We start from the raw sequence: 12,329 nt of genomic DNA, 5'->3' as shown, positions 1-12,329 counted from the left end.
ATATACTCCAGACCACATACACATGTAGCCTTGTAAATCACACCCTTCGTGCGACAATTCACAAAGTCTCTTATAGTATATACTTTACCAGTGTTCGAACTCTTAAATGTCTTACCTGTGTCTATGTGCCTACAGGCCACACAGCCGCTACATCTAAAACAGCCAAAAATGGGTCTCTCTAGCCAGGTCCCTGGTCTAGTTGGACCCACAAAATGGCTTTGGACAAGTCTATCTTTGAGACTACGGCCTTTTCTGAAGGTAATCTGTGGTCTCTCACCCACTTTTTCTCTCAGGTCCGGATCTAAACGAAGGACCCCCCAATGATTAGTCAGAATACGTCTGACTTGTTCCGCTCCTGTGTCGTAGGTTCCTATCACTCGTGTGATCTTGTCCTCAGTTTGGGTGGTCCTTGTACTGGAAAGGAGATCAGTTCTATCCCTGGCCTTGGCTGCCATATATGCCTCCCTCAGTACATTGTCTGGGTAGCCTCTTGATCTAAAACGGGCCCTCAGATCATCTGCCTGCTTTTTGAACTCCTCATCCGAGGAGCAATTACGTCTCATCCTGAGATACTGACCCTTGGGGATGCCTGCCCTCAAGGGTCTGGGATGATGACTTGACCATGTCAGTAGGGAATTAGTCGCTGTTTGTTTTCTGAACACAGTAGTGTCCAAACCCCCCTCACTATTTTTACTGATTAGCGTGTCCAAAAAGGCTAATTTATTATCATCCACCTCAAATGTAAATTTTAAGCCCACATCATTTAAATTGAGGACCGCCACAAAATCAATAAACTGTTCCTTCGTGCCATTCCATATGATGAACACGTCATCAATATAACGCAGCCATAGACATATTTGATCAGTCCAAAGAGTGTTCTCTTCAGTGAACACCCGACACTCCTCCCACCAGCCCAGATAGAGATTTGCGACCGAGGGGGCACAAGGGCTCCCCATCGCAACTCCTCTGAGCTGGTGGAAGATGCGCCTATCAAACAGAAAAACATTGTTGGTAAGAATGAACTCAAGCAGACCAATAACAAAATCATTATGGGCATAGTATTGTGTGCCTCGCATTTTTAAAAAATGCTCCACGGCTCTCAGACCCCGATTATGGTCAATTGATGTATACAACGCCTCAACGTCGATGCTAACCAGCATACATTTTTCATCTATCACCAGACCATCCAATCTCCTAAGCAAATCCGTCGTATCTCTCACATACGATGGTAAGGAGGTCACGAATGAACTTAAAATCTTGTCCACATAAATGCCTATGTTTTGGGAAATGTTCCCTACTCCCGACACAATAGGGCGTCCCTTTAAAGGCGTAGTGCCTTTATGCACCTTCGGCAGTGCATAAAAAGTCGCCATTACAGGAAAACGGGGTACCAAAAAGTCGCTTTCCTTATCCGAAATGAGGTGATTATGTTTGGCCCTTTGAATCAGGTCTTTCAATTTGGACAAGGAGGGTGCCGTGGGGTCACAGTGTATGACCTCATAATTGGACTCGTCCAGTAGCAGATCCAAACACATCCGCTTATACTGGGCAGAGTCCATGACCACCACGTTCCCCCCCTTGTCCGAAGGTTTGATAACCAAGGACTTATCCTTCTCTAATTTTTGGACCGCCAGCATTTCATGCTCAGTAAAATTAGAATTGCACCATGGTTGTAACCTCTCGATATCCTTCACAACCAAATCGAGAAAAACATCCAAACAAGAGACATCTCCCAGTGGTGGCATGCTCATATTTCTATTACGCAGGTCTGTAAAGGGGCCTTCACCACTCACATGCTCCCCCTCAGTAAGCAAATCCATCAGTATGTTTGTCCCTTCCATCACATCCTCTGGGATTCCCAGTTCCTGACACTGTCTTTTATTCCGCAACACATGATATTTGTGCCAACGTAACTTACGGACAAACAGATTAAGATCTTTTACCCAGTTGAACTTATTAAATCTATTTGTGGGGACAAAACCTAGACCCCTACTGAGAATAGATGATTCTGCATCTGAGAGAGGTCGTTCAGAGAGGTTAATCACCTGGAGCCGATTTGTCGTTATACTTGCGTCCGGCTTCTCAGGGGGTAATCTCTGTCTAAAAAATCCCATCTCCTATTGCCCCCCTCAAGTTTTAGATTGTAGTATATACCCCTTCTGTGGTTTTTGTGAAAGTGTTTGTTATCTTGCTATATGCTGCTCAGTATCATTCATATAGGTGTTGCCAACAGAGACAGAGACCATTGCTCGACTGTTTTGTATCCTGAGACTAGACCTAATATATAACTGTTATAATTGTGTGTATATATAGAGCTATAATTATTCCTATCAATCAGATAGCAAATGATTGTAATTTAATGTGATTGAGAATTATGTACAGATCTATTAAAAAATATGCATGCTTTTTGTGTATTTCTTTTGTAATCATTTTGACCAAGAGTTGTCCTGAACTTCTTTAGGAGACTCTTAAATCTTCATAGATAGAACCAGTTGACCACTATATTTGAGGAAACAATTACACTATTTTGAGGTTGGGCATTCTATGTTCTAAGTCACATAGAGGGTTTTTTTTTATGTTGGGAAGATAGTTTTCGCCATGTACAATTTTTTGCCATATTTCCTTATCAAACAGTACAGACAACCAATGCCGTACTCCTCTTAAGGGCTAAACCACAGGTTATAACTCATTGGAGAGGTCTCCTGGATTTCTTGGCCTGTCCTTGTGATAGGGATAATTCCTGTGAGGTCAGGGCACCGTGGCCCCCTACATTTTTTACACAGTCATAGCACCGTACATATGAGTTATGGTGCGTTTACACAGACAGATTTATCTGACAGATCTTTGAAGCCCAAGCCAGGAACAGACTATAAACAGGAACAGGTCATAAAGGAGAGACTGAGATTTCGCCTCTTTCCAAATCCATTCCTGGCTTTGGCTTCAAAGATGTCAGATAAATCTGTCTGCATGCTGCCGCACCCCCCTCTCCACCCCCTCACCGCCCCACTGGCGAAGGTGGCACAGATGGGGCAGATGCGATCAAAATATTTGCAAAAATACCCTTTGCGAATATTTTTACGCCGATCTGCGCCAAAAAAAGGCATATTCGCCTTTTCATACATGTCCCCCATAGTGTGAACCCTGAACTCAACCCTGCTAGCTGTGCCTTCCTACTTGCCTTGGACAGTCCTAGGCGACTGTGGACAACTGGGCAACCTTCCCTAACCTGCGAAATGTAAAACACAAAATAAAGACAGGACAGACAGAAAGAATAAATAAAAAAAAATAGAAAGTGCAACAGCAACCTACAGGTGCAAGTGCCTACTGCAAGCCAACAGGAGGTAGCCACATCCCCCTTATACAACAGAAAAATTGACCGCACCCCTATGCCTCTGTTCACACGGCAGGTTGCATGCTGCATAAGGCTTAAGTGCAAACAAAAAAACAGAAAGTGTAACAGCAACCTACAGGTGCAAGTGCTTACCATATATTCTCCCACCAGCATACACACGATAAAAACCTGCTCTACAGATATTAAAAAATAAGAAACTTAGCAAACTATTTGATCAAACAGAGTGTACCATGTCTCCACGTTAAGGTGTCCTCAAAGACATGGTCCTACTCTAGCATTTTTAGACTAGCCATAGAAAGGATAGTCTTACTGTGGGTAAAAACTTAACAGACAAAACAACACAGAATACAGAAGCAAAGCATTATGGTTGTTATTATTATTATTATACACCAGCAAGCATTATGGTAAATAGTAAACATTAAATAGGAGGTCAGAGGTCTGGTCCAGAGACCTGGTCCAGTATGTAATAGCACCAAACAGAACACAGACTGACACAACAAAGAGTAAGTGGAAAACCAAGCTGTCAATCACCTAAGCAAAACAGAGGTTAACTGTAAAATGGTCAGAGGGAACATAGCAGGGAAGAGATGGGTGTGATAAGAAATGTATCACCAGAGCAAAGGAGTAGAGCTATATAACTAGAGCACATAAAACATAGAAAACAAATACAAAACATGGCTAAAGACACAGCCTCTCGGCCGTATACTACAAGCCGAGTTCTGAACATGCACAGGCATGACAGATTTGTTTCAAAAATGGTAGTTGGCAGTCTTAGGGTTGGGAACAGTCCTAGGAGACCCCTGTGTGTCATACGCTACAGCAATCTGGGCTTTTGATTCTGACCCAATTGAATTTGATAGCCAGATCAATTTTAAGGGTACCGATTTGGCCGATTATCGCTCCATGTAATAAATACAACGATCAGCTGATGACAACGTTCATCGGCTGATCGTTGATATAGGTTTGGACCTATTTTCATCGGGCGCCGACCGCGCACCGCTACGTGTAACAGTGGTGCGTGGCCGGCGACTGACGATATACATTACCTATCCATGTTCCAGGGCTGCTTCTGCGGTCTTCTTCTCCCCGGGTCCTGCTCGCTCTAGCTTCAGAGTGGCCTGTCAGCTGACAGGCCGCCCGGCCAATCATAGGCCTCGGCGGTCCCGGCCTGTAATTGGATGAGCGTCCTGTCAGCTGACAGGCCACTCTGAAGTTAGAGCGCGCAGGACACGTGGAGAAGAAGACCGCAGTAGCAGCCCTGGAACGTGAATAGGTATTGTATATAGTTAAGCAAGGGCTGCAAGGACATCGGTAACGATGTCCCTGCAGCCCTTGTTTTTTTTTTTTTTTTTTTTATTACAGAATTAACCATACAAACATTAAAAACCACTCCATCCATGTCTGGATACCGCCGCTATTTTTCCACATCTTAAACCAAACATCTTCTTAGGCATTTCACCTCATAACAATTCAAAAGAGGTTAACATAACATTTCTCCTTGCGGAGGGTGCATGTCCCCTCGACTAGATGTACCTTACACCTTCGTATCCCAGCCCTTCTCCTCCACCGTGCAGGGGACCACAGGAGAGCAGAACCCGCCCCCACACACTCGGGTAACCCCCTCACCCCCAGGCTCCTGCCTCCGCCGGACCGAGAGGGAGTACCATCACCAGCATTAAATAAAGATTAAAAAAAAAAAAAAAACACACCAAACTATAGACCTTATTATTCTCGTGTCCGGTCTTGTACATACTTCATACATACTACATATTATTAACCCCCTCTGGGAGCTCAGCCCTCCACGGTACACGAGCCACCATTGGAGCGTTTTCCAAACACTCCAACACCACCGCCCACATATATTATATAGACTTGTGATGTTGCTCTGGAGTAGGCTATCTGGACACCAACAAAGGATCCCTTCATTGCTCCATCTCGCCCGCTCCAGCTTAATATCTCACAATAACTCATCAACCAGCGGACCTCCAAATAATAATGAAATAATAACAAAACAAACCAAGAAAAGGAAAAAAAAAACAAAAAAACAAAAAAACGCACAGCATAGTAACACCCCTCCGCTTCTTCCAACCGAGACCGGAGCCCGAGCCTCACGACATAGGGCCCCGAGCCATGAGACCAAGGCCCAAACCCCCACAATACTCCCATCCCGATATTGGAGCCCAACCACGACACCTATCCCCCATCTCCATCATTTCTTATTGGCGTCCAGGAACCACACCTCCCGCAGCCCTTGTTTAACGATTATCAGGCCAGGTATCGGGCCCACATTGGCCCGTGTAATACCACCCTAAGAAATTCAGTAGGTAGGGAGGGGCTAATTGAGACCCAATATTCTAAACTAATAGCCTTAAGTAACATCTCCAGAAGAAAGTCCTAAAGAAACAATTTCCTTTCTATAATGTCCACATTGCTTATCCTTTAGCTGTTATCCTTAGACAACCCCTTTAAGACAGAGAAAAGGAAGCAGAACCTGGTGCCAGGAATGCCTCTCATCGGCCAGGGCTTCTAGCTATTGATGGCCTTTAGGGTATGTGCACACTGCTGAAAATTGACGGAAACTCCATCGCGTAATCCGCCACTCACGCCTGCTTGCTGACTGTGGCTGGCACGCGCGTCTCCGCCCGTGTCATAGACTCCATTCTATGCACCTGCGGATTCCTTCCTCCGTCCAAACAATGATCAAGTTCATTCTTTGGACGGAGGAAGGAATCCGCCCGTGCATAGAATGGAGTCTATGACACGGGCGGAGATGCGCGCACGCCGCTGTCCGCGAGCGGGCGTGAGCGACGGATTACGCGATGGAGTTTTTGTCTGTTTTAAACAGTGTGCACATACCCTCACTGTGTATCAGTTACTAGTCTTACTAGCCCATACATAACTCATGCTCATAGCCGCTATTGAGAGCTATACCTTTACCCTCCTGAAATGTATAAAAATCACAAAAAAAGGGTCAATTTATTAAAAAGTTTTAAGCTTTAGTGCCATACTTTTATGAATAAACCCAATATTTTATCAATTGCTGAATTGCTCAAGCTTACCGGAGGAGATCCCTAAGCCGGAAAGAGACTTCCTGCAGCAACTTTCTGTTACTCATTCCATTCTGGGTCTCTCCCTGAAATTCTTCTATCAGGGTTGTGTGGCAATTGGCACAGTATATATCTATCTATATATATATATATATATATATATATATATATATATATATAGTTGATGCATGTCCGTACACAACCCAACCAGGTGAGCATGTTTTCATTTGTCATTTTAACTTTTATCATCAACGCTCTCCTGCACTGAAGATTTATTCTCTGTAAAGTTTATTTTTATGTGGGACAGTTTAAGAACTCTCATGATATCATAACCATGGAATAATAAGAGCAAAGATCTCTAATACAAGGTCACAGAACTACTCTCTGTAATAACATTAAAAAAAAAACTAAAATTAACCATTAGCTATTTTTGTAATTTGGCATCCCTTTATGAGAAAATATTCGCTTTTGGTAGATTTTGTGGAAAAGTTCTGTAACAATATTGTCATTGCTTCTCTCATAGTTGATACAAATAATAGTGAAAGCCTGCAACCACAAGATTCATGTGTTATAGAACCAACTCACACAAGAGAATATGTGGCAGACTGCCAATTCTTTTACACACCATATTCTTTTTATGTGACACATTGTAACAGACTATAAGGACAGTGGTGGTGTATTATTTTCAATCTGACACAGTGCTCTCTGCTGCCACCTCTGTCTGTGTCCAGAACTGTCCGGAGCAGTAGCAAATCCCCATAGAAAACCTCTCCTGGACAGTTCCTGACATAAACAGAGGTGGCAGCAGAGAGCGCTGTGTCAGACTGGAATACACCACTTCCTGCAAGACATACAGGAGCCTAATAAGTATTGAAAGACTTAAGATTTTTAAATAGAAGTAAATTACAAATCAATATAACATTCTGACCCTAGTTGATATGAAAGATTTGAGTTCTACTTCAGTTGAATTTAATTGGTTGCACAACGCCTGTTTAGATAGGACAATGTGCAGCCGATAACAATAAAGAAAATGGCTGCACAAAAGATTCAATCCGCTCCATTCACTTGAATGGAACTGAGTTGCAAAACTCTACCCAAACTGTCTCTGGAAGAAATTGCTTTGGAAACTACATTTAGGAGCACAATAAATATTGGCCCTATTCCACGGAACGATTATCGTTCGTTTTCGGACGATATCGACCGCTACGGACGATAATCGTTCCGTGGAATAGAGTGCAACGATCAGCCGACATCGTTCATGTCGGCTGATCGTTGCAGTCGCTTGTTTTTCAACATGTTGAAAAACAAGCGACTGATATAGCAGCGATCTGCTGCCGTCGCTCCGTTGAATAGGAGCATCGGCAGCAGACGCTGCTATATCCTATGGGCTGCCCGGACGATCAGCGATCCCCCGGGCAGCCCCCCCGCAGCTCCCCGCCGCCCCTCCCGCACTCACCCGCTCGCTGCAGCCGCGTTGAATAGCGGCGGCAGCGAGCGGCGAACGAGGAGCAAACGAGCGCTAATAGCGCTCGTTTGCTCCTCTAAAACGACCCGTGGAATAGGGCCATAAGGTAACGCCATGAGTAGGATATACTATTACATGGATGCACAATAGATAGTAACATCAATATACAACCTTGTGTCCCAGTCCACTGGCCCCCACCCCACACTCCAAAGACATTTCGCTTCCTGCTTCCTCAGTCCTTCTGTCACTTATGACCTCAAAGATCAGTGAACCAGACCTAATGCAAATGATGGGAGCATGGCTAAAGAGGAACATGGAGGAACTTGTGTTTTGATAACCTTAGACAGGCTGTCCATACTGTTCAGAGAGCAGTCCGCTAAAGACTCTCCTAATCCCCATCTACACATACACAGCTTGGCTTGTCCAGGCCTGCATAAATTATGAACACGGAAAGGGGAGAAAGCTGCTGCCAGATACTTCTCTTGGTGACTTAGCTGCCTGAAAACTAAAGGATCAGGCATAGTGAAACTCAAGTATTGATCCTTCTCTCTGAGCCAACATTTGACATACATGTACATCAAGTGTTAAGTAGGGGTTTGTAAAGTTAAAGATGGCTATGAGCCTTGAAAGTCAACAAATAACTGGAAATCCACCATTCCACTGTCTGTAAGATGATCCTCTACTATTGGAGAACATTTCAAACAATTAAAGGGGTTTTCCAGCGCTACAAAAAAAACGGGCACTTTCCCCCTACTGTTGTCTCCAGTTTGGGTGGGGCTTTGAAACTCAGTTCCATTGAAGTAAATGGAGCATAATTGCAAACCACACTTGATCTGGAGACAACAGTAGGGGGAAAAGTGGCCATGTTTTTGTAGAGCTGGATAACCCCTTTAACACCTTGTCCACACCATTCCAAAACATTCAGCTCAAGAGAAGAACACAAGATGTCAAAAAAAGAACTCTCTAAGAACTGAGAATGTCATCACAGGAAGCTCTCACCGCTGTATGATGTCACAATTCCTAAAGAAGTTGCACATATTACATCTATGTCGGAAATGCAAGAAGGAAAAATTTCCTCTCTGAACTGTGACCCGGCTGTTGCCAGGCAACAGTGCACACAATTTCTCACAAAGCCCCTTGCTTGCTTGTGGAGTGAAAACCAACTGCCAGTACTAATAAGACAGATCATGTGACTGGAATTGAACTCAGTATGAGTGACCTAACTTAGTGGACGTCTGGTGGCCCGTTACCAAAGGGCCACAGGTATGAAACAAAGCAGCACATGGGGGGATTAGTGGGTCTATATCTCTCAAATTATGCAAGAAATGCTTGTTAATTTTAAATAGGTTTCATTTAACATAATGCATCAATATAGACCTAGTTTTTTCCCACTCACATAGGTCATAGAATCCAATATAAAGTCTTCATATGGACCTAGGCCTCCTTCAATAGAAGGGATCTGTCCAAGTCTATACAGCAAAGCTACAGCAAATAATTGTATTATCCTTGATCCCTGAGGTTTGCATGAAAACTGGAATATTTCATATACTTAGGTGGATGGCTTACCCAGTCAAGTGCACTTCCAGGGGCCCAGAGAGGGAGAGGGGCCCGGTGTTCTGATATTCAGCCCCCTCACTGTAGTGCAGGGTGAGGAGGCTGAACATCAGAAGACACAGGAGACGAAGCGGGACCTGTGAGCGTCCTGCAGAGAGAGGGGGATGAAGGACCTGATCATGTGACCCGCAGGTTCTCAACACTACAGTGTGGAGATCGGTCAGACAGAGAGCAAGAGGGAGAAGACTGAGCTGTAAGTGCTGCGTGTATGTGTGTGTCTGTGTCAGTCAGTCAATGTCTGTGTATGTCAGTCAATAGGTGTGTCAGTCAGTAATGTGTGTGTCAGTCAATAATGTTTGTTAGGAATGTGTGTCAATCAGTAAGTGTGTGTGTCAGTAACTGTGTCAGTCAGTAAGTTTGTGTGTCTATGAGTAGAGATGAGCGAACCTCGAGCATACTTGAGTCCATCCGAACCCGAACGTTCGGCATTTGATTAGCGGTGGCTGCTGAAGTTGGATAAAGCCCTAAGGCTATGTGGAAAACATGGATATAGTCACTGGCTGTATCCATGTTTTCCAGACAACCTTACAGCTTTATCCAAGTTCAGCAGCCCCCGCTAATCAAATACCGAAGGTTCGGGTTCGGATCGATCTATGAGTAATGTGTGTGTGTCATTAAGGGTCTGTGTCAGTAAGTGTGTGTGTCAGTAATGTGTGTTTGGGTATGTTAGTGGTGATTGTGCATAGTGTGTGGATGATGGGTGCATAGCCCACTGAGGCCCTGTCGCCCAAGGGCTGCAAAAACCTGGAGCCAGCCCTGTAAAGGTGTTAGTAAAGATCTTCTGACAACTGATAGGGGAGCAGAGAAGAGTGACCAGAAGTGTAACAAGGTGTTATTCTTATTATTATAGTCCCTGCCATGTAAATGTAAGTAAACGTCATGATTCATAATAAAGGAGAACTGAAGACACTTCCATGTGGGCGTCCTGCGTTGTGGTGTCGGAGAGCTATCAGTCCTATCTCTGTAAACTTTCACTTGCCACCTACTGCACGAATCACAATCTCTTTGATGTATGAGGGCAATGCAAGTGCTAGTATTCAGGTCACGTCTTGATATTTTAACCTATGAAAAATGTGTATTTCTGTGTAGATTTGCACATAGGACGTACAGTATAGTGCCGTCACAAATTAGATAGCTATTAGTTTATTGCTCATTCGTCTGATACTGTAGCTCTTTCTTCCAATTCCCTATATACATGTATAGGATGCATATATACTGTAGATCAGGGGTCCTCAACTGGCGGACTGCGGTCCGAACCCAGATCGCGGAGGCCAGCTGTCCAGACCCCTGGTCAGACCTTCGAACCGCCCCGGATCCGGTGGGACATTACTGTCCCGGGACAGCCCCATGTGTCCCGCTCCCCATCGCAATGCCTCCCGCCCCAAAGGTGTACTGTCCTTAGATTTCAGTACGCCTGTGGAGCTGGGGGCAGTGTTGGCCCAGCCCCCGGCTGATACGCGCTCTCACAGGATGTCCCGGGGATTCCCCAGCAGAGGGTGCACCAGTGACCTCAGTGTACGCTACCTGCCTGTACTTCCCTGGTTTGTTTGTTTTTTTGTCTGGGGGCCATCTATAAGGGGAGAGCACACAGGGGGGCTATATGGGAGGGGGAGAGCACACAGGGGGGGCTATATACTACTGGGGGGAGCACACAGGGGGCTATATACTACAGGGGGAGAGCACAGGGGGGCTATATACTACAGGGGAGAGCTCACAGGGGTGCTATATACTACTGGGGGAGTTCACAGGGGGCTATATACTACAGGAGGAGAGCACATGGGGGCTATGTACTACAGGGGGAGAGGGCACAGGGGGGGCTATATACTACTGGGTGAGCTCACAGGGGGCTATATACTACAGGGGGAGAGTGCACAGGGGGGCTATATACTACAGGGGGGCTATATACTACTGGGGGGAGCTCACAGGGGGCTATATACTACAAGGGGAGAGCGCACAGGTGGCTATATACTACAGGGGGAGAGCACAGGGGGGCTATATACTACAGGGGGAGAGGGCACAGGGGGGCTATATACTAATAGGGAGAGCACAGGGGGCTATATACTACAGGGGGAGAGGGCACAGGGGGGCTATATACTACTGGGGGAGAGTAAAGGGGGCTATATACTACAGGGGGAGAGGGCACAGGGGGGCTATATACTACTGGGGGAGAGCGCACAGGGGGCTATATACTACTGGAGGAGAGTGCACAGGGGGCTATATACTACTGGGGGAGCAACAGGGGGGCTATATAATACTGGGGAGAGCACACAGGGGAGCTATATACTACTGGGGGAGCAACAGGGGATGCTATATACTACTTGGGCAGTCACCCCCTTTGTACCTAATATCACAGGGCTGGTGAGAGAGAAAAAATGCCAGTTTTCCCGCTAATAAGCAGCAATTCTGTATGTAAATAGTTCAACAACGTTTGTGAAAAGTAACAAAACACTTTTACTACTGATGTTCAGCTCGGACCTTCACCTGACAATAGACCCCGGTAAGTGGACCTTCACTAAAAGTTGTTGAGTACCCCTGCTGTAGATAGTCTTCATATCATCAAGAGCAGCCATCAAGACCTTGAAAACCTACCTCTTTAGACCAGGCTAAAACCCACAAAACTTTGACTCTGCCCCCTCATCTACTGTACTGCCTCCCTCCTCTCACCTTGTAGATTTCAAGCCCCCATGGGTAAGTTCTTTACTATGAGGCACGGGGGGTCATAGGTTCCCTTTAAGTTTCTTGCAGCACCACCACAGGAGTAATGAAGCATTACAAGGTTCCCACTGAAAACCATCCATGTAATTTATGGAGATTCTGGGTGCTTCAGATAGACACACCTGTTTGTAGCCGC

This window comes from Dendropsophus ebraccatus, chromosome 11 (genome assembly GCF_027789765.1).
Source record: "Dendropsophus ebraccatus isolate aDenEbr1 chromosome 11, aDenEbr1.pat, whole genome shotgun sequence".
NCBI lineage: Eukaryota > Metazoa > Chordata > Amphibia > Anura > Hylidae > Dendropsophus > Dendropsophus ebraccatus.
The sequence above is the reverse complement of the archived record's forward strand: the minus strand, read 5'-3'. Positions refer to the sequence as shown.